The 24,524-nt window shown below is 37.3% G+C and overlaps 1 protein-coding gene across 2 annotated transcripts in view; it reads right to left on the bottom strand.

Moving 5' to 3' along the window:
* Window positions 1-24,524, bottom strand: part of LOC129772832 (uncharacterized) — a 400,665-nt gene that overhangs the window by 294,696 nt on the left and 81,445 nt on the right. The window lies entirely within an intron of this gene.

A 24,524-nucleotide genomic window follows, 5' to 3' on the forward strand; every position in this document is an offset into this window, starting at 1 on the left:
GCTGATTATAGTCTGATGGATGATACGGAGAAAAAGTTTGAATGACAGAGAAGGGAAGCTACAAATTGGACCGTTTTATCACGTCGTCCAGGTGTTCAATTTTGGAGTGAACATACTGCGACTATTCTAAAAAAATCACGTCTTAATTTTGTTTTGAATATCTACACATGTATATTTTCTATATTCATTTACATTACATTTTTTATGTTCCCTTTTTTACCGAATTCTTCAATTTTTATTGTGTAACCAGTAAATGGAAGTTCTAAAATTAACTTGCTAAACAACCACAAGGAGTGCCTACAAAAACGATGATAACTCGATATGCTCGGATTCGATTTGACTCCATATCACTGTTATACCAAAACTTATCAATCCTTCTAATTGTCCTAAGCAACTTCCAGCCGAAAGTTTTTGACCGCCGAAAAAGCGGACGTTTTCCGGGAAGAAGAGGATCTAACTGCAGAACAAATCAGGACTGGAGTGAAGCACAAAGTTCGATTGTTTGCATACCAATATATATATATATATATATATATATATATATATATATATATATATATATATATATATATAAATGGATTTCTGTCTGTCTGATTCTTATGAACTCGAAAACTACTGAACCGATCAACATGAAAATAGGTATGTAGTAAATTAAACACAAATTTCTGCAATACTCGGAAATTAATCAAGCAAATGACGAAATTTGGCATATTGAGGTTTTCAGGTGCAATAAATGTTTCTATGATGGTTAGACTCTCCACCCCCTTTCTTTTACGGGAATGCCATACAAATGCCATACAAATGAAACACAAATTTCTGCATTACTCGAGAATCAATCAAGCAAATGAAACCAAATTAAGCATATTGAGGTTTTAGGATGCAGTGAATGTTTCTATGGTGGTTAGACTCTCCACCCCCCTTTTTAAGGGAGGGCTGCCATACAAATAAAACACAAATTTCTGCATTACTCGAGAATTAATCAAGCATACAAATGGAAAACTATTTTCTGCATTACTCATATTGGGTATATTGAGGTTTTAGGGTGCAATAAATGTTTCTATGATGGTTAGACACTCCTCCCGCTCTCTAAGGGTGGGCTGTCATACAAATGAAACACAAATTTCTGCATAACTCGAAAGCTGATCAAGCAAAATTTGGCATGTGAAAGTTTTACAGGGCACGAAACGTTTCTATGGTGAGTACACTCCTACACCTCTCTAAGGGGAGCTTCCATACAAACGAGAAACAAACTTCTGCATAACTCGAGAACTAATCAAGCACAATTTGGGATGTGAGGGTTTTTGGGTAGGAGAAATGTTTCTACACTGGTGGAAATATATATAACGCCACAATCATTTTTGATGTTAGCTTTTGCATCAGTGTAACTGTCAATTCCGTAGGTTTATTATTGTACGCACACTAGTATACACAGCCAAATAATGGAAATCTTTTGAGCTATAACTGTGTGTGTGAGAGCAAAGAGCACTTGTTTTTTTGTATTTTGAGATGGAAATATTTATAATGCCACCATGTCGTTTACTTAGCCTAGCTCGTTTACTTACGCTTAACGTTAGTGTAATTCGAAAATAACTGGGAGTCAAGTCAATTATAGGTTGTTAGCAAATTGAAAAAAGCATAGGCACATTTTAAGTAATATATTTTTCCAATTTTCAAGGATCATGCCGAAGGGAACGATTTTAACAGAGAAGGAGCATGGTAAAATCGATGTTTTGAAGGAGGAAGGATTTTCTCTCCGCGAGATAGCGCGTAGAATTGGAAGGACCAGAGATGCCGTGACAAACTATATCCGGTTGGGTGCTCAGTACGCCACAAAGAAGCGAACCGGACGACGTCCTCGCTTAACAGATAGGAACAAACGACATATCAAGCGCCTCGCTGTTGATTCCAAACTTTCATCAGCAAAAATAAAAGATGAAATGAATATTGAATATTCCAGCAACCAGTCGTCATATCCGTCAAGTTCTAAGCTTCGACGCGAACCTTTCGTACAGGAAATCCGTACCTGTACCGCGACTACTTCCTCGGCATAAGAAGGCACGACTAAATTTCGCCGAGAAATTCCAATTCTGGGATGATGAGTGGTCTAGAGTGGTTTTCAGCGATGAGAAAAAGTTTAATTTGAACGATCCTGACGGTTCTGCTAACTGTTGGCAAGATAAACGGAAGAAAAAACCAACACTCCAATCTGCTTCATATCAACAAGAATGAATTCCGAGAAGTACTGCGAACTGCTGGAGGAGGTTTTGATTCCTTTTATGGAAGACGTTATGAACGAAAATGCTATTTTTCAGCAAGATAACGCTTCATGTCATGCCGTGTAGTCCGGACTCAAATCCCATTGAGAATGCTTGGGGAATTTTGTCAGCAAATGTATTTTCACAGGGCAAGAAATCTGAAACTGCTGGACAGCTGAAAAAAACTATCATCAACGAGTGGGCTAAAATTACTCCGAACACGGTAAAATCCCTCATTCAGTTTATGCCAAGGAGGCTGCAAGAGGTTATTGTGAAGAAAGGCGAAGCAACACACTACTAATTACATTTGTTTCGATTTTAGACTGGAAATAAAGTGAATAAATACTAATTTTCAAAGTGGTGTTATATTTATTTCCACCTCAAAATAACGAAATAAACCAACACTTTATGCATAGCCCTTTAATTCAATTGCTCAACCGGAATCAAATGATAGGTAATCGTTCTAAGAAAGCACTATAACAGGGATGGCGTTATATATATATATTTCCACCAGTGTATAATGCTATGGAGAGGGGGTCCCATAAATATATTGCACATATTTCAACCAAAAATATCCCAACCAAACATGACAATTGAAAATTTTCGGAAAACTCTGAAGGAAAAAGGGAAAATTCGGAAAATTAAATTCCCATATGTTTTACAACTACATGGTGACAAGGGTTGTTAGTCCATTTGATGTTTGCGCTAGCGAAATTGATTTTTGTTCGAAAGTGGAAGTGGATTTTAATGTGATGAAACGCACTCCTATATCTTTTTCTTTCTGCACCAAAACAAAGTATCGCCGGATATGTTGATAAGAGCAGAACTCAAGGAAGGAATTTAACGATTTAGGGCTGTCTTTATTCTATCATATTTTCTGCATAAAACATTTATTCCATGTAACGGAGAAACATGTTATTTGCAAGTGGTTGAAAAATCTTGAACGAAAATTGTGCCTGAAAATAATCTGATATTATAATGATGAGTTTTGTTAGAAATACTAGGCATTATATAGTAAAAGGTAAATTCAACGGGAATAGAAAATAGAAGATCAATCAATGAACAGTTCTGCAATTGGACCCATAAACTTGCTCATAGTAAGAAAACGTGGATGTTTGAAGGTATTGATAACAAAAGTCAAATTTTGGGCGAGACGAAGTTTGCCGGGTCAGCTAGTGCAGAATAAAGTTTTGAACGAGTGAATTTGTAAATCATGCTTTAACAGACTTTTGAGCACATTTCCTGGTGTCCTGAAAAATACTCGGTTTCGCCTGAAACAATACTCATTCTTACTGATTATTACCTAACAAGTGTAAAAATCTACCACGATGAATAAATTAGCTCCCTACCAAGGGTGTGCTGGTTGGTTACTGAAAGAGAACTGATTGTCTTCTAGAGGAACCTTGCCGTCTCAACGTAGCATTACTTGCGTCGTTTTGATAAGCACACGGATTGAGATCCATTATGTAATGTGCGGGAAATACACAAAGAAGGTTGGTCGATTACCTAGCATTGTTCCTATAATTTATTTTAATGTGTCGAAACCGACTCTAATACTTTGCATGTATCAGTAATATTAACAGTAACGTTTGATGAGGCTGAAATTTCATACAAATTTTCAAAATCAAATTTTCAATCTCATGACCGACTTCCATTGCGACTGATTTTTTAAAAGTGCGTTTTCACAATCATTCCGGAATCTGATCAGGTTTCGCGACTTGATCGAAATCGACTTTTTCATTCTGAAAACCGTTCGACTCAAATCAATCGACATCATTATAATATCAGATTATTTTCGGAAACAATTCTCGTGCAAGATTTTTCATACACTTGCAAAAAACATGTTTCTCCGTTACATGGAATAAATTTTCGATACAGAAAATATGATAGAATGAATACAGCCCTAAACCGGACAATTCCTTTCTCGAGTTTTGCTCTTATTAACACATTCGGCGATCCATTTTTATTTATTTAGATAGAAGAAGATATAAGACTGCGTTTTATCACATTGAAATCCATTTTCACTTTCGAATGAAGATCAATTTCGTTACCGCAATCATCAAATGGACTAATAACGCTTGTCAATATTTTGTTGTAGAACACATGCGAATTGAATTCTTCGAATTTTCCCATTTTCCTTCAGATTTTTCCGAAAATTTTCAATTGTGATGTTTGGTTGAAATATGTGCATTATTTTTATGGAACCCCCTCTCCTGTCCAAATTTCGTTCCGTTTGCTTGAATAATTTTTGAATTATGCGGAAATGTTCCATTTGTATAGCAGCGATCCCCCCTCCCCTCCCCACTCTCCTTAGAGAGGGGGGTGGAGTATCTAACCACCATAGAAACATTTATTGCATCCTAAAACCTCCACATGCCAAATTTTATTTCGTTTGCTTGATTAATTCTCGAGTAATTCAGAAATTTGTGTTTCATTTGTATGGCAGCCCCCCCTAAGAGAGTGGGGTTGAGTCTCTAACCACCATGGAATCATTTCTTGTACCCTAGCACATGCACATGCCAAATTTCGTTTCATTTGCTTGACTAATTCTCGAGTAATACAGAAATGTATGTTCCATTTTTATGGCAGTCCACCCTTAGAGAGGAGGGAGGGGTCTCGAACTACCATAAGAACCTTCCCCGACCCCGAAAACCCCTAAATACCAATTGGTTCAGTAGTTTTCGAGTCCATAAGAATCAGATAGATAGAAAGACAGAAAGACTAACAGACATCACTCCATTTTGATAATTTTTTTTCATAAATATATATTTATTTCATTTTATTTTTATTGATCGGTTTTATTTAGCTTGCCCTGCAATCTGTTTGTATGTTTATATTAGGTTGTCAAAAAAGTCCTGCGGTATTTCCGCGAGTCGTTGTAAGCGCGTAGTTCTAGTTGTATTCATTGTATCGAGTCATACTATAGCTTGTTGGAAAGGCGCTATAATATAGTCCTTGACAATGTTTTGTTTGGTTAAGTCGTTCGTGAGTTATAGTGTCGCAAATATGGAGCAAAATAAAGAGAAAATCCGACATATTTTACAGTACTACTATGACAAAGGCAAAAAGCATTTCAAGCTGCCAATAAAATTTGTGCAGTTTATGGACCCGATACAGTTTCCATTTCCACCGCACAACGATGGTTTCAACGTTTTCGTTCTGGTGTAGAGGTCGTCGAAGATGCGCCACGCTCCGGAAGGCCTGTCGTCGAAAATTGCGACAAAATCGCTGAATTAGCCGAGAAAGACCGGCATAGTAGCAGCCGTAGCATCGGCCAAGAGCTGGGGATAAGTCATCAAACCGTTATTAACCATTTGAAGAAGCTTGGATTCACAAAGAAGCTCGATGTATGGATGCCACACACGTTGACGCAAAAAAACATCTTTGACCGTATCGACGCATGTGAATCGCTGCTGAATCGCAACAAAATCGACCCGTTTCTGAAGCGGATGGTGACTGGCGATGAAAAGTGGGTCACTTACGACAACGTCAAGCGCAAACGGTCGTGGTCGAAGCCCGCTGAAGCGGCTCAGACGGTGGCCAAGCCCTCATTAACGGCCAGGAAGGTTCTGCTGTGTGTTTGGTGGGATTGTCAAGGAATAATCTATTATGAGCTGCTTCCCTATGGCCAAACGCTCAATTCGGACCTGTACTGCCAACAACTGGGCCGCTTGAAGGTAGCACTCATGAAGAAGAGGCTATCTTTGATAAACAGAGGCCGCATTGTCTTCCATCAGGACAACGCCAGGCCACACACTTCTTTGGTGACGCGCCAGAAGCTCCGGGAGCTAGGATGGGAGGTTCTTTTGCATCCGCCGTATAGTCCGGACCTTGCACCAAATGACTACCACCTGTTTTTGTCCATGGCGAACGAGCTAGGTAGTCAGAAGTTAGCCACAAAAGAGGCCTATGAAAATTGGCTATCCGAGTTTTTTGCCAATAAGGAAGCGAGCTTCTATAACAGGGGTATTATGAGGTTGGCATCTCGTTGGGAACAAGTCATCGAACAAAACGGCGCATATTTGACTTAAAACAGATGATTGTAACTAATTTTATGAACAAATGAAAATTCAAAAAAAAAATACCGCAGGACTTTTTTGACAGCCTAATATGTTTGTGAGTTTGTATGTTTGTATGTTTGTAACGTGTTTGTCTGTAGCGCATTAATAAAAATTTGACCCCCTTCCTGTTGACCGATTGATCTGAAATTTGGAACACACCTTTATCTCTGTAGTCATTACAAAACTGCGTATTTTATGATCTTGAAAATCCAAGATTGGGGTTGCTACAAAATGACGGATCACATATTTTCTCAAAACCTCATCAATATGGGTTTTCCAAAACCCCATCAATATGGGTATCAAATGAAAGGACTTGACTAGTAGAAAACGGTTATTTAAGAAAAATGCAATTCCAAGATGGCTGCCACTACCAAATGGCGGACTACATATTTTCTCAAAACTTCATTAATATAGAAATCAAATGGAAGGGCTTGACTAGTAGAATACGGTTATTTATGTTAAATGTAAATCCAAGATGACTGCCACTACAAAATGGCGAACTACATATTTTCTCAAAACCTCATTAATAGGGGTATCAAATGAAAGGGCTTTACTAGTAGAACACGATTATTTATGAAAAATACAAATCCAAGATGGCTGCCACTACAAAATAGCGGACTACATATTTTCTCAAAACCCTACTAAAGGGTGTGTCACATCAAATTGCATCACGAAAAAAACGCTGTAGAAATTTAATTTTTGGGAATTATATCTTCAGCTTTCGCTTATAATCAGATAAGAGTGTATAGATCACGTTGGCCATGCTTCACTGTCAATTTTTCGTAAATTTGGAAAAATGTCGTCGAACGAAAAAGAGCGTCGTGAATTAATCCTGCGCACTCATTTCGAGAATCCGGAGTTGTCACATCGGGACATCGGTAAGATGCTGGGAATCGTCCAATCCACGGTCAGCAGAGTACTAAAACGATACTTTGAGAACCTAACCATCGACCGGAAGGTGAAGAACGGCAAAAATGGATGCTCCGTCAGTGAAAAAGATCACTAGCGCGTAGTTAAGCAGTTTAGACGTGATCCGAGAGGTTCGGTCCGGGATGTCGCCAATAAGCTGAATTTGTCAAGTTCATTCGTCCAGCGGACCAAGCAGCGGGAGGGCCTGCGTACATACAAGGTTCAGAAGGCTCCTAACCGCGACGAAAGGCAAAACATGGTGGGGAAGACGCGAGCCCGGAAGCTGTACACCGAAATGCTGACGAAGCCGCATTGCCTGGTAATGGACGACGAAACCTACGTCAAAGCGGACTTTCGTCAGCTGCCGGGCCAGTTGTTCTTCTCCGCAGAGAACAAATTCAGCGTTCCGGAGGAGATTCGCAAGCAGAAACTATCCAAGTTTGCCAAAAAGTACATGGTGTGGCAAGCGATCTGCTCTTGCGGAAAGCGGAGCGCCCTCTTCGTGATGACCGGCACGGTAAACGGGCAGGTTTACCTCAAGAAGTGCCTACAGAAGCGCTTACTACCACTATTGAAGCAGCACGAGGGCCCGACCATCTTCTGGCCGGATCTCGCTTCGTGCCACTATTCAGAGGACGTGTTGGAGTGGTACGAAACCAACGGGGTCACCTTCGTGCCAAAGGAAATGAACCCGCCCAACGCGCCGGAATAGTAGAACACGATAATTTATGAAAAATTCAAATCCATAAAAATCCTACCAAATGGTGGACTACATATTATGTCAAAACCCCATTAATATGGGTATCAAATGAAAGGGCTTGACTAGTAGAACACCGTTATTTATGAATAATGCAAATCTATGATGGCTACCACTATCAAATATTTTCCACTATGCATATTTTCTCAAAGCCCGATTAATATAGGTATCAAAGGGTTTGAATAGTATATCACAGTAGATCATGAAAAATACAAATCCAAGATGGCCGCAATCACAAAATAGCAAATTACTTTATTAAACGGTTTTGTTTAGCTTGAACTGTTCGTATGTATGCGTGTATGTCTGTAGGGTTGTCCCACATTAATAGAAATTTGACCAATAGGAACTGACCGAATTTATAAAATACCTTTATCTCTGCTGTCATTTTAAAACTGCTTATCTTGAAAAATCCAATTTGGCCGCCGCTACAAAATAGCTGGTTCCATATCATCTCAAAAAAAGGTTGATTGAGATATGTGCATCAAACGAACGAACTTGACTTGGAGAACACACTATGTATTTTCTGCAATCCACTCAATATCGGTATCAAATGAAATTATTTGACTGATAGAATGCAGTACAATGCAATGCAAGTTTTATTGCATAGAAATATTCTAATGTAACAGATAATGTACTAAAAACTCCGTCTAAAGTCTTATCAATGCCCTAGACTAATGAAGGAGAGGTGTGATAACTGCTAACTGCTACTTGCCTAATTATTTTCTAGCTTTTAGTACAGTATTATGTTTAATCACAATTAAACCGTTTAATGTAAAGGTTTTTTTACTTATTTTATTTTATTCAAAGTTCTTACAAGTTAAATGAACAGCTTATGCTTTGCATCTTAATTGTAGCTTAATAAATTGCATTATTGAATGCTCGTTTTATTGGATACGATTTTTTTTTATTTGAATGTTAGACATTTCTATTTCTTTTTTAATTATTAATACAAACTACCTACTTAACTATATAGCATAATAGAAGTTACTCTCTGATGATTCCAAATAATACGATTCAGAAATTCAACCCCCAATTGTTTGATTTCTTACCCTCCACGTACACGTCGTAGTTAACAATTTCACCAGGTGCATTTTGCATAACAACACAGTCATGCTCACTGGGCATAGCATATTCGCAACACCGGCGGATACGTCGAAGGCGATTCTCGTCCAGCTCTACAAAGTGGGAGTTAACGTTTTACAGCGCTCACTATGTCCGGCAGTTTGTCCTTGTGCTGATTCCAGTTTTTTTTCCAGGGTAGCCCTATTCGGTAGCTATAATTCGGATCGCACTTGGAGCATGTCGTGTCGAAAGTTACGGTTCACAAAGTTGTGCCTTCCTTCATTTACATGAAAATCGGGCCGCTGCTTCCTGGTGGCAGAAAGTTAACACGGGGAGTCGGCATGGTGGGCGTAGATAACGATATTTTACTCTAGGAGCTGGCCGAAGATTGTAATTCCACGAACTTTCTCCGGCATCGACGGAAAATGTTGATTAGAATAGAGCGAGTATAATGAATCGTCGGTGGTGGATAAACTTTTGAAGCGTGAAAATAAGTGCTCACGCAGGGTTTGAAACGAAACATCTTTCACAGTAAAACAATTTAAGGAATTGCCGTTGTTGTTGTTTATAGCAGTCGCTTGACACGATGGTACATAATTCCTAATTTGTTTGTTATTGTAATAGCTTGTCTGGTAAATTGTTTACATCGCTTTTATGTGAGACCAAAATTTAACTTGTGAACTGAAATAAACATTATCGCTAGAAAATGAAATACTGCGATGCGAAGTACGAACATGAGAGTACATCCACGAAAGTTAATCCTCGAAATTGCCTCCTCCGTTGGAGGAAGAATGACTGATAAACTGACTACACATGATGACGTGTTCACTAGTGATCAAAGGGCAGATTGTAAGAGAGTTATGCTGCCCTTATGCCGAGGAACATGTTTCGCGAAGCTTTGGGTCTTCTAGTCATCCTATGCTACGCTCAGATAAAATTCTGACAATTGTCCACTCATCACTGGCTGCCAAAAGAAGAGATAACGCTTAAGTTGTCTACGAGTTCTCGGATCAATACTTTATCTTTCATTTCGAGTTTTCCGATGCCCTGACAAAAATAACTGGTCATCCAAACAAAAGCTTGTTGCGTAGTCTACTAGTCTTCAATATTTTAGTAATGAATTTATGAAATTTATATTATTAAAAAAATATTTTTCAAAAAATATGTTGTATCAAAATATTATATGTTCTTTGAACCGTAAATGATTTGTTTCAAATATTGCATGACTGATTTTATTAAACCGATTATTAAACAATCACTTGCCTTTTTCGTAGAAATAATTTGTATTTCCCATATAAGTCAAATATTTACAATGACAAACCATTAGCGCATACGATCTTTTCCGTGACCCACCTTTTTACCGAGCGAATTTGTACCAAAATTGTAAATTGACTCATGCTAATTTAATGTTTCAGTTATATATATATATATATATATATATATATATATATATATATATATATATATATATATATATATATATATATATATATACCCGTGTTGATCCTGTTTAATCTAGTATTTGATTATTTTGTACCCTTAACTCAATTGAAATTTGTTTTCTAGGTTGGATTATCATTTAAAAAAAAAAGTTTGATTTTTTGTATTTGGTTCATTCCCTAGGATTAGTTTAATGTGGTTTTCGCAGCAATCAATGAGACGACCTTGAATTGAATTTCATATAATCGAATGTAGTGACGCATGTGTAAACTGCATATTTATGTCTTAATTTGCCACACTACTCTCTCATGTGGAAAAATGAAAATTGGACGAGGATTTAATTTTGAATTGAATTTCACTTCCCATCCGCTGATGATGAGTGTTCACTTCACGAGATGGTCATCATTTTGTGCAATCTCCACTTGACCTGGGTGTTCCCATAATATTTTTTACTCTATTTCCCCCAATCCAGAAAAACACAACTCTGGCAGCTGCTAAATCGCCAGAAAGCAAACGCGAAATAATAATAAAAAAAAAGCTTTTGTGGATAGCAGCGGCAAGCTCGGTAGGGAAAAACCTGTCAACTTTTGTTCGCGATTTGTGTAAATAACAGCATACATTTTAACTCTCTGTTTCCTTCCTCTAGAGCGTCCATTTGGCGTCACATTGTTATGAATCGAGCAAAGTGGGGGAGATGACACCGAATTGAATCGTTTCGATTCGAACTTTTGCTTCTCGCGGCGCCACTGAATTGCAGTAGTGGAAATCAGGGTAAAACTGACACCCTAAGAATTCTCACATATTTCCAAGATCTACCATGTGTCTTCGACTTCAAATCGTTACAGAACATTTCTTCAACTGTTCATGAACCATTCTATAGTATCTGTTGATCATTTATTGATTAGTGCTCGAATTTTGATAGAATACAAAAATTGATGTTTTCAGGTGAAATAAATGGGAGTGCGGGTGAGATCGACAGCCTGTCGGGTAAATCCGACACCTTTGAAGAAACGAATGAAAACTTGTTACAATAATTTCAAAGTATTAAGAGGTTATCTATATACTATGTGGACACTTTAAGATCCCAGCTTAGGTGAGCACCCACGTGAATTATGCCGATGGGCGTTGAACGAAGGGATACCATGAGCTCTGCCAGGCTTTTTTGTTGACATGTCCGATTCAAGGTTGGTTTTGGCTGTTTTATTAGTTCAGCTCTACCGTTTTGTATTCGAATATAAACACGAGGCATCTACAAAAAGAAACAACGCGTTTTTTCTGTCTGTGTCGGCTATGCCCTGACTGAAGGTGTCGGTGTTACGGTAAATGGACTCGAAATTTTTAAACAATGTTTTCGAGAATTGATAAGCAACAACATCACCTACCGTCTTACAAACTACAATGAACAATGATCTACGATGAATTAAGCTCATAAAAGTATCGAATTTTCCACAATTTTCCGACTTAAACACTTAAATTCCACGAGTGAAATTTTGCATGGACTGTCTCATGTTTGCTGACCGGTTCTGATTTGTTGTTTGTTTTGACAGCAAAGCGACTTCCGCAGATGTGAGGTACCTCGAAACATAAGAAATGACAAGTGTGTACAGAAGATAACGGAAAATTTTCAAAATATTGCTTCTAACTGAAAAAATCAGGTGGTGTCGGTTTTACCCTGATTTCCCCTAGTTGTTTTTTTTCTGTTCATTTTGTTTTCCGATTATGATAATCTGTGTTTATGCTGTGTCTAGGTTTTCTTCCCCTGGTTGTCAAGTGAGAGGAAATATATGTTCATTCCGATGACTCCTAATATAAATACTATTCTATTAATCCAAATCTTCAATTCAAATACAAAGTTAGATGAATAGCATGATAAAATCTACGCATGTTATTCGATATTTACAACACTTTGTCCATTCAAAGCATCCCAAATTTAGCCAAAATACGTAAGAATATTTATTCGCACTATTTTTACTTTAGAAATGTTTGAATAGGGACGATAGATTAAGTTACATATCTGGATATTGAATAAGCTTTCTTGTACATTGAGAATTCCGATATAGTAGCGCTGCAAATGATGTACATATTTATCTTCAAATGTTTCAGGGTCCAATAGTTTGTGTAAGAGTTTGTCATTTCTATTTTCCAAACGACTGAATTCCGTTAACGTTAATAACTATTTTCACAGAGAACAAATTCTGATACTTTGCACACCAATGGAATCTGAAATTCTCTAAGATTCGTTTGATATATTGTACTATACAGTACAATCCACTAATGCCTACACAGTTTAATTTAATGAAAACTGGAAGCATTCTCATTTTCCCATACATTTGTTCTGCCGATTTGTGTGCATTCCCGAACAGATCTGGCAATAACGAGCAACTAATACATTCGTTTCTGCCCGTTTTCAACATACATATTTGGTATAAATCAGCCATTCGCGATTTAAAGCCACACCGTTTCACATTCTTTGTGTGGACACCGACTGGACAACATCGTTGCTGGACGAGCTGGACGGCGAGGGATCGAGTGCCTTTCTCAAGGCAAGAGGGCGGAGATGGTAGCGCTGGAGTAGAGTAATAGAGTAGAGTAGAGTTTTCAAAGGGCCTTTCTCAAGGCTAGAGACGAATGAACTGCAAAAGTTTAAAGTCTCTATAATACAAGACCTTCCTTTCCCTTAAAGCCACACCACTTCTCGTTTGGTGGTCATCGCAGCAACATGGTTGCCACAGAGCGTCGAGCGGGAGAGGATTGTTTTCTTGTCGGGTGAAGGAGGAGTATGGAATAGAGTTTCTTTCCACAAGGGCCCTACTCAGGGCTAGAGGCGGAAACCAAAAATAGAATAGAATGAAAACACAGATGCGTGTGAGCTAGCATAACACAACGAGAATTTTGGAATATAGATATACACTGCATTTATTTATATAAATGTATATTTCATGAAAGTATGCCTTCAAAATCCAACAGGGTAACCTTACTGTTGCATGATGCGTGGTTCGATCACATCTCAAGCGGAATATGTGAGCAAAAGGGTTCATAGTTTGTGATCGATATCTGAGTGGGAAGGAGAAAGTCAGATGCGAGTTAAAACAAATAAACGAGAAGTGCTGATACCTTCCGACTCTGCTGATACCTTCCGACTCGAGTCTACTGAAGTAGTAAAAAATGAAATAGCTAAAAAATATTACAATTTCAAAATTCTAAATTAATACCTGAAGTAATAAGCAAGTAGATTGAATAATATAATTCCGTAGTTCTACGTCGAAAACTGCGCTCGTGTTCTAGATACAACTCATTATAATTTTTTTTCTAAATCCAAGCCTTATTCTGTAAAAATGGTTACAAATTTAATATTCAAAGTATTGCCCATCGCTAGTCACAACTTTTTTCCATCTTTCTGGCAATTCACGGATCCCTCTGCGGAAATAATCGGTCGGTTTGTCGGCTAACCACGAATCGATCCTATTTTTGACTTCATCAAAATTGAAGAAGTGATGGTGCATCGATCAAAAAAGGTAGAAATCGGATGTAGCAATGTCTATAGAATACGGCGGGTGGGATAGGATCTCCCATTTCAGCGTTTCCAAGTATGTTTTGACCGGTTTCGCGACATGCGGCCGAACATTGTCGTGCTGCAAAATAACTATATCGTGCCTTTGCTCGTATTGTGGCCGTTTTTCCTTCAGTGCACGGCTCAAGCGCATCAATTGTCGTCGGTAGAGGTACTCCGTAATGGTTTCCAGTTACCCTTATCAACCAGCTTTTATTTGGTTCCAAGAACGTTCCTGTAGGAGCTTCCCAAACAGAGATATTTCAGTTTGAATCAAATATTTTCCCTTCGTTTTGATGCTGAATAATTCAATGAACAAACATCGCACCGCAAATCGAAAGGCAGTTTTGAAATCTCCAATAAGTTCTACACAAGGATAATTTGTTACTTTTTTTTATCCCATTTATTTATTGATTAGGCTCATTAGCATTTTAGCTGTAACAGAGCCGGGTTTTAATCGTGTACATATGTTTATCTTATATATAAAATTCTCGTGTCACGATGTTCGTGGTCAAACTCCTCCGAAACGGCTAAACCGATTCTAATGAAATTATGCACAAAACGTTTGTTAGCCATGAGAATAGGTCTTAAACTATATTAAATACCGCTATGATACCGATTACTGTATATTTACCGTATATATACCAATTAGGGTGACACTAATGCGAAAAAATTATTTTTTCTGTATAAATTGAAATTTTTTTTTGTATTTATTTAAATTTGGTTTCAGAAATAAAACATAAAAACCCAAATTTTCATCCTTTTAACCCCGTCCCATTTTCTTTATTTTTTATTTCGCGATTTTAAACGCGATAAACACAATATCCAAATAAAAAACTAAACAACATTGAGCTTCGGTTTCTATTTCTGTAAAATAGAAAAGGAATTTTGGGTGAAATAAACACATTTTTTAAACGAAAAATATTGATGGAAATTTACTATACTCTTTCAAATATGTAACAAAGTGACACATTTTCTACAAGTGGGTAGTGTACAAAAATTCTGTCTGATAATGCTTTTTATATTATGGATAAAGTTTTAGCGGAAATATAGTTAAAAAATATAGAAAAAAAGTTGAGTTAGGGTCAGGACTATGTCATCAAAGTATTCAAGTTTTCGATTTCGTTCAAATCGTGGAATCCGATCGGCTTTCAGACCAATCGGATTCCGGAATATGGGTTAGTGTTTGATATTGTTCCCCTCAAACATAGTTCATGGCCTATGTGGTGATCTGAAGCTTTTACCGCCTTGCGTTGCAGATGGAAAACACGATCACAAGGGTAGGTGAATATCCAATGTAAAAACGAAGAAACGGACAACCATTGACAAATATCAGTAACGCAGACTTTGACGGACTGAAAATCGTTGGGTATTACCACATTCGCCTCAGCTGAGCAAAACGTTCAATGTTTATATTAGTGTTGAGTTTCGCTGTTCAGCGAAAAGCAGTATAAAAGTCCGTGAATAAGGCAAGCAATATGGCTGTGTTTCAAATTCAGAATATCGATTTGACTACTTCTCGATTGAATGACAACGACGAAATAATGCGCCAACAAATTGAACAGTATATCAACACCAATGAAGTTGCCATGTCTTTGGTTTCACAATTCATGAACGGGACCCAACAGTCATGATTTTGGCTATCCATTCAGAAACCCTATTTTTCACTAATGAAACCGTAATTGAAAAAAATTAATATTGATTTTCTTTATTTCATTTTAAAGTTTTAGATAAAAATATATTAATTTCCTTCACTTCACATTTTATATATTAACATTATTCTTTTTTTACTTATTTACATATTTTACATCAAACACATCAGTTACGTAAATGAAATACATTGAAATAGGATGGTTTGAATGATTTGATTTTTTTATTGTTGGCGGGCATCGTCCAAAGCGCTCAATTCCTCTATATGGCATAGCTCTTATGGCCACATATTCGTTTGATCTTCATCAACGAATGGATCAAAAACGTAAAACTATTCAAACATTCGTACAGGGAAACATCGATATAACGTACCCTCGTTATAACGTAACCTCGATATAACGTCACTCGATATAACGTACATTTTACCTCGATATAACGTACACATTTCCAAAATGTAAAGGAAATTTTTTTCAAATTTTTTTTTCTGATAGAACAATGAATTATCTTTATTGTGATGCTAAAACAAGTTTTGTACCTTCAATCAATTCCGAAATACAGCTGGTTTTGTGATTCCGGATTCTAAATGAATCGAGCTTTAATCAACAGTACGAAGGGAAACATCATGAGAAAGGCTGGCTTCGTCTTCTGATTGAAGTTATTTATTAACTTTACTAAAACAGCAACACAATAATGTAATATAGACTACGTTTGTGAGTACTTTATTATGCTTCGATATAACGTACAATTTTGAAAGTGAAATGTACGTTATATCGAAGTTTACCTGTACAATATATTAGTTATTGTTTATTCAATTACCAAAATATTCACTAGAAACAATTTATTTGGCAGAACAACGTTTGCCGGGTCAGCTAGTGTTTCTATAAATTGTAAATTACACAGCAGTTAGTAGTAGCCATTCAGACGTTAAGTTTCTGTTCCATTACATTATGGTAAATTACACAGTAGTAACCATTTAGGCGTAGGGGTATTCTTTCTGTTCTTCCATTGTTCAGCAGATCGGACAGCGGAGGCAGTTGAAATTGATCATTGTTGAGTTATTTATAGAGCAACAGCCCGATGTTTCTTGCAGAGAAGAGCAGTTGTATGGATGAATCGATCTTTGTTCCACCGTGGATCGATTCCCATCGCTGATGATGGTTGCGTGGACGTAGTTATTCTATAATAACATAAAGATGGTCAATTGAGGGCCCTGAGTTTGAACTCACGATCGATCGCTTGGTGAGCGAACGCGTAACCAAGTGGCTACGAAGACCCCCTATTTGTTACTTTGACGCAAAAAAAATATTTAAATTTGCGTTGATTTTTAACAAAGTTACAGCATGTCAAAAATCACTTAAAGTTTTCGAATTCACACTCTGTTCCTCTAATTTTTTTGTCGAGTGTATATTACATTTAGGATTGTTGATAATATATTTCAGTATTGAGAAATATTTTGATACGCGTGTTCAAAATATCGAAGATGAAATATAAGGAAGAATTTTTTTACATATACAATTTGCTTATTTTTTAAGATTTAAAAATCAAATATTAAATGAATATTGAATCCTTTTATAGCTTTCTAGTTTGAATTCTAATGAGGATATCTCAATGAAAAGAAAATCTTTCACAGAAGAGACGATTTATTTCGAGGGGATTTTAAAAATTTCATTTTTTTTTGTTCTTTATAATTCTCAATAGAGTTTTCCTATCGAGAGCCAACGCTAACGCCATTGGAGAGATTAGTTAACATCCGTTGCAGTGGTCTCCATGCTGGTTTCTTATAAATGCGATTTCTCGCATTGTAAGACAAACAATTTTCAGCATCGGCTCTGTTCATTAGGTACTACAATTTTCCGTGTTGCATAATTAATTGATAAACCATTACGGTGAATTGAGTCCAGTTGCTGGAACGTTATGTTTTATCAAATTAGTCTTTGGAAGGGGAAAATATTCTGTCAAATATATACCGTGAATTTGTTATTTTATATCTTCCCGCAACTTTTTTTTTTGAGTTGTTGTCAGCGGTCTTACTGTCTATTTTGAACGCGATTTATCATTAAGTTTGTTCACAGCGCCATTAAAAACAATTAAAAACATTTTTTTACTCGACGATGTTTTTTTTTGGATAATTCTATTGATCAATAATATTGTATGAAATGTTGTGTTCAAAAAAAAAAAAACTTGTGCCGAAATGTTAAAAATGCGGTTCTTCTTCTCCTTCTCCTTCTCCTTCTCCTCTAGAAGTTTTGAAGTTTTTTTTTCTTGTGGATTCTTGGGAGAGAGATTCAGTACGACCCTTTTTCACATTTAGAAGTGTGTTTTGAAAAGTGTTGCGCGACACATTTTTTTTATAATTCTAAGTTTTGATTTCTTTAGAATTTTGAGACCCAGTACTAGTCTAATTTATTTGAAAATATGTTTGTATGTGTGATTTATGTTGATGATTGACGTTTGTGATTTTTTTTCAGAAAAATTCTAGAATGAAAATTACCGCACTATGTACGACATATCTAATGAACTTTTAAATGAACATTTTTTTATTTCTAATGATTTTATTTCTTTTTATTTCTAATGAATTATTTCTAATGATGATCGTAGCTATCCATCGTGCATATCATTCTATCCAAGATAAAAAAGGAAAACGAAGCCTTCATACACTCGACAAAAAACTAGACGTACAAAGTTCGAAATTGAAATTTCTAGGTGATTTTTGGAATGCTGTAACTTTATGAAAAACCAACGCATAGAGATGGTTTGATTTTAAAGCTTGAAGATTTTGTAGACTAACATTTTTTTTCCAACTCAATGGCAAATCCATTTATTCTAATTAACCAACATACATTTAATCCCTATAACGTTTCTGTAGAGCCTTTCAATACAGAGATGTTTGAATGTTTTAACGCTAAATTTTTTCTTCGTATTTCAAAATGAATAATTCATTAAATAATGATCGCAACGCAAATCGAAAGGCTGCTTTGAAAACACGTTAAATTTTGTACAAGTATAATTTGTCACTTTGACAAAAAAAATGAATTTGAATGAATTGTGAATGAATGAATTTTCGATTTCAAAAAAAGTGTCAAGAACAGGATTTTTGTAGTGTTATACAAAATCTTCTGTAATTCTGCAAATATTGTAAATTATACCAGAAATACAAAATGCTATGCATACCCTCGAAATGGTACATTTTGCAACGAAGTGCTCCTCTAATTAACACCAAACTCTGATCAATCGCCTGGAAAAAAAGGCTAAACATATCAATATGAAAAGTTTACATGGGTTTAGGAGATACACTCAGTTGAAAATTTGCCTGCAATGATTAGAACTTACTGCATTAATTGCAATATTTGATTTTGTAAAACACTATTAAAATCCTGTTTTTGACACTTTTTTTGGGATCGATGCAAAAAATTCATATGCATTTCTCTACGTCACCGTGCCAAATTATACTCATACAGAATTTAATGTAGTTTTCAAAACTGCCTTTCGATTTCGGCGATGCGATCATTATCTATTGAAGTACTCATTATCAAACACGAAGAACAAAAAAATAACTCAAACAAAAATAAACTCTGGATTGAAAGATCCTACAGGAACGGGAACAGGGATAGGTATTGAATGAAAGCTGATTGATAAATTTACATGCATTCGTTATTGTTGTTTAGTTCGAAAAAATGGTGTTAGTGAACAACAAAACGAGATGAAATCGATTTTTAATTTCTTCCCAATATTTTTGTCCACTACATCTACACACCAAAAATAAAAATATTTTTGTAAAACATTCGAAAACTTGCGCTTTGAAATTATATACATCACATCTCCATGCGTTGGATTTTCACGTGCAACATCACGTGCATTTCAAAAATCACGTAAAAACTCCAACTTCTAGCTCTGTTCCTCTATTTCTTGTCAAGTATATAAACATTGGGTTCACGTGTTGAACGGGCGTTCTATTTTTTTGCCCAAAGCAAGCATAGTGCAGAGCTGGCACTGACGCGCAGAAGCAATAGGGATAGTTTTGAACGGAAGATACCAAACCGCAATGCAATTATTTTAATTAGTTAGGTCGAAGCTCTTGCCACGACCAGACGTGTTTACGGATTACACTGCGTATCGATTGTATTCGAATTGCTTTTGTTCCACACTTCGGTGTGAAGATAGACCTGCCTCGCGTTAGGACAACTAACGACAGTTTTTGCATTCTTGCTATTTGAGTTATCATAGCAAAAATGACACCTGTGCGCTCCCGTGAGAACACCTTCAAAGTGGATTTGTCCAACTTCCCCAAGCGCCCATCGTTCGAGGAGATACACAAGTTTGTACACGAGACAATCGGTCTATCCATTGACCAGGTTTTCAGACTACAGATGAACCATGCCCAAAACTGTGCTCATGTAAAGTGCTGCGATCTGAAGACCGCTCAGGATGCTGTTGAGCAACACAACGAAAAACACGAGTTGGAGGTGAATAAAAACAAAATCAAAGTTCGACTCTTGATGGACGACGGAGGAGTAGAGGTCAAAATCCATGATTTGTCCGAGAATATTCGGAATGAGGAAATCGCAGAGTATCTCAAGCAGTACGGGGATGTTCTTCTCATCAAAGAATTGGTATGGGGCGATAACTTCGCCTACAAAGGAGTATCGACGGGAGTGCGGGTAGCGAAGATGATTTTACGAAGACACATTAAGTCGTTCGTTTCTATCCAAGGGGAACAATCATTGATTACGTATCGCAACCAGCCACAGACTTGCAAACATTGCCAAAATCTTCAGCACCCAGGCATCACTTGTGTCGAGAACAAAAAGCTTCTCGGACAAAAGACTGATCTTAACAATCGACTGAAGACAATACAAAACAAAACCTCGACCTACGCGGGAGCGCTTAATGGAACCAACTTCGGCAACGATCTTCTGCCGAAGTTTGTGGGTACCAATCTAAACAAACTCAACGAACGAGCGCGAGTTACTCAGCCGAACGCGGATGATCGCTTGGAAGCATCCTCCTCTCGTTCAACTGCTACCACGTCATCTGAAACAACTTCGTCATCCCAAACCAATTGTCCCCTAGAACCATCTAAAGAGACAACGATGTCAATTTCCACAATAACGTCGACGGCACTCATTGATGAATCTATACATCGTGCTCATGGAGATGAGGCTGCTCTAGTGGACAACGGAATCAACGAATGCAACGACACTCGGGACCCGCTGAGAGTAGAGGGTTCTCAGCACCACAAAGTCCATAGTGAAACCGACGCAGTAAGTGTAAGCACTTTCAAAATTCCTCTTTCTATCCTTCATTCCCATCCCACCACAATGGAGATTTCCGAGAGAGAAAGCAATGAGTCGTCGTGTGAGAGTGTACCACCTCAAAAAATAAAACGAGGAAGGGGGCGTCCAAAGAAACAACGGACATGCTCTCCGCCTCATGTATCTACAGATATCACTAACAAAGTATCGAATATGTCGTCCCAGTCACGGAATGAGGGAGATGATGTTTAAGAAGTATTTCCTCTGCTACATATTACCCTCTCCTTACTAAACTATATTCAGTACCTTATGCCTCATCCATTGCCATATGAATAATCTACCAATCAGCTACAACATTGGTAGTATTAATACCAACTCAATATCTAGTACTAATAAAATAGCAGCCTTGTCCACCTTCGCACGTTTAATGGAGTTCGACATAATTTTGCTCCAAGAAGTCGAAAATATTAATTTTAGTATATCTGGATTCAATGTGGTGACAAATGTAGACGAAAACAAACGAGGGACAGCAATAGCGCTTAAGCCTCACATGCCCCTCTGCAACGTGCAAAGAAGTTTAGATAGTCGAATCATAACAGTCAAGATCAACGACTCAGTCACTATATGTAATGTCTATGCACATTCAGGTTCGCAAAATTTCTCTGCTCGCGAAAATCTTTTCAAAAATCTCCCCTTCTATCTACAAAATAGTAGTGACTATTTGATTCTAGGCGGTGATTTGAATAGCGTTATAGCCTGCAAAGATGCCACAGGAACCAACAGTTTTAGTCCCTCTCTCAAACGTCTCGTTGATAATCTTGGGCTTTATGATGTATGGGATGTATTGAATGGAAATCGAATAGATTATAGTTTCATTCGGGCAAACGCAGCATCACGCATCGATCGAATTTACGTTTCACAGGTTGTTGTTCCGCATCTCCGTACGGCTGAATATTTTGTGACGTCTTTTTCGGATCACAAAGCCTGCAAGGTACGCTGTTGTTTACCTGATCTCGGACGTCCGTATGGGCGAGGATTTTGGTCTATTCGTGCACATGTTCTCAACTCGGAAAACCTTGAGGAGTTCAGCAGAAAGTGGAACTATTGGCTTCGAGAAAAACGGAACTATAATAGTTGGCTAGAATGGTGGATAAATTTCGTAAAACTCAAAATTAAGAGTTTTTTCCGTTGGAAAACTAACCAAGCGTTTCGAGATTTCCACGCAAGAAACGAATTTTTGTATCGTCAATTGAAAATTGCTTATGAAAATATGCAGAACAACCTGAAATAAATAAAATTAAAGGACAAATGCTAAAATTGCAAAGCAATTTTTCCAAAGCGTACGAACATCTAAATGATCGATTAATCTGTGGGGAAAAACTTTCTTCTTTTCAAATCGGTGAAAGGGTACAAAAGAAGAAGAACAGTACTATCGACAAAATACAACATCAGAACCAGCTACTCACTTGCACTAATGAAATAGAGAGTCATGCGTTTGACTATTTCAAAAACCTCTACACTGCGGAGAATTTAGAACAAGATAATTACTTTCCAACAAATCGAATTGTCCCAGAAGGCTCCGTAAGTAACAATCAGCTGATGAACGAAATCACTACCTCGGAAATCTTCTTCGCTATAAAGTCAAGTGCATCGAGGAAATCCCCAGGCAGAGATGGTATTCCTAAAGAATTTTACGAAAGAGCCTATGATATTATCCACCCTCAATTGAATTTGATGCTTAACGAAGCAATTCGAGGGAATATTCCTGAAAAATTTGTTGAAGGGATAATTGTACTCTCCAAAAAGCGATCCGGAGACGATACAATTAAGTCGTACAGACCCATAAGCTTACTCAATTTCGATTATAAAATTTTGGCTAGGATATTGAAACAACGACTTGACCATGTGATGACTGAAAATGATATACTAAATAAAAGCCAAAAGTGTTCCAACTCAAAGAGAAACATATTCGAAGCCGTGAACGGAATAAAAGACCGAATAGTTGAACTAAATTGCAGAAGAAGGTCAGGGAAAATAATTTCCTTTGACTTTGATCATGCCTTTGATAGAGTGAATATAAATTTTCTTCTGGGCGTGATGCGGAACATTCGCTTGAACCAGGAATTTGTGTCACTAATTGGGAAGATAATGTCCTCGTCAATTTCGCGTTTACTAGTAAACGGAAATCTCTCTCCCGAATTCCCTATCCTACGCTCAGTAAGACAAGGCGATCCTATCAGTATGCATCTATTTGTCCTGTACCTACATCCCCTCCTTGAAAAGCTGCGCTCAGTTTGCAATGGTCCACTAGATCTAGTGATAGCATACGCGGACGACATTTCCATCATCACAACTGATAGCAATAAGCTTCCGATCATCGAACAAACCTTCGTGGACTTTGGCTTATGTTCGGGATCTATTCTGAATCTGACAAAAACCGTGGCAGTTAACATTGGCTGCTGGCAACAACCCGATGAGTCTGTTTGGCCGACAGTTCGTCCCTCCGTAAAAATTTTAGGGATCACATATTTCAACTCTATGAAGCAAACAATCGACTTCAACTGGAATGATGCAATCAGAAAGACGTCGCAATTGATGTGGATGTTCAAGCCGAGGATCCTCACATTACATCAAAAAATTATTATACTAAATACTTTCATCACCTCGCGGTTGTGGTTCCTGGCCTCTGTTATCAGTGCCCCAAATATTGCAATTGCTCGTATCACATCTCAAATAGGCAGCTTCATCTGGGATCGGCACCCAACGAGAATACCCATAGAACAACTTGCACTACGAGTTAGCATGGGTGGTCTCAATCTGCATCTGCCAAAGTATAAATGCAAAGCGCTTCTAGTCAGTCGATTCATCAGAGACTCCCTTTGCATTCACATTCTCGAATTGTCTGGGTAATCCACCGAATGTTGCAGCTGTTCCAGCACTATATCCTTGTTTAAAAAATGTTGCAAAAACTATAGCATACGTTCCTGATCGTCTCAAGCAAAATCCTTCGACTGCTTCTCTGCACGACTTTTTCAGAGAAAGCATACAAACACCAAAAATATCGTTGGAAAACCCTACCGTGCTCTGGAAAAGTGTTTGGGAGACCATCAAGAGTAGAAAACTTACATCGGCCGAACGCTCTTTATATTATCTACTGGTGAACGGGAAAATACCAAATGCTGCGTTACTTTATCGACAAAATCGAATAGAAATCCCTATGTGTCAGTACTGTCCAAATGCAGTAGAAAATTTAGAACACAAAATAACGCAGTGTCAAAGAATTAGGCTACTCTGGAGTGTCACTCTCTCACGATTGGAAACAATCGTGGGAAGAAGAGTCAATTTTAAGAATTTCATTCTTCCTGAGTTAAAGCAAATTAGAAGAAGAGACAAATTTAGAGCTCTAAGATTGTTTATAAATTATGTAAATTTTATTTTAGATGAAAATAACACACTTTCTGTAGAAGCCTTAGAATTTTATCTACAATGTGTACCTGTGTAAAACTATAATGTAATGTAATCTAGTGTTCGAAATAAATGTGTTTATAAAAAAAAAATCGAAGAAAAGATACTTAGCGTCGATTTTCA

This window comes from Toxorhynchites rutilus, chromosome 3 (genome assembly GCF_029784135.1).
Source record: "Toxorhynchites rutilus septentrionalis strain SRP chromosome 3, ASM2978413v1, whole genome shotgun sequence".
Taxonomy (NCBI): Eukaryota; Metazoa; Arthropoda; class Insecta; order Diptera; family Culicidae; genus Toxorhynchites; species Toxorhynchites rutilus.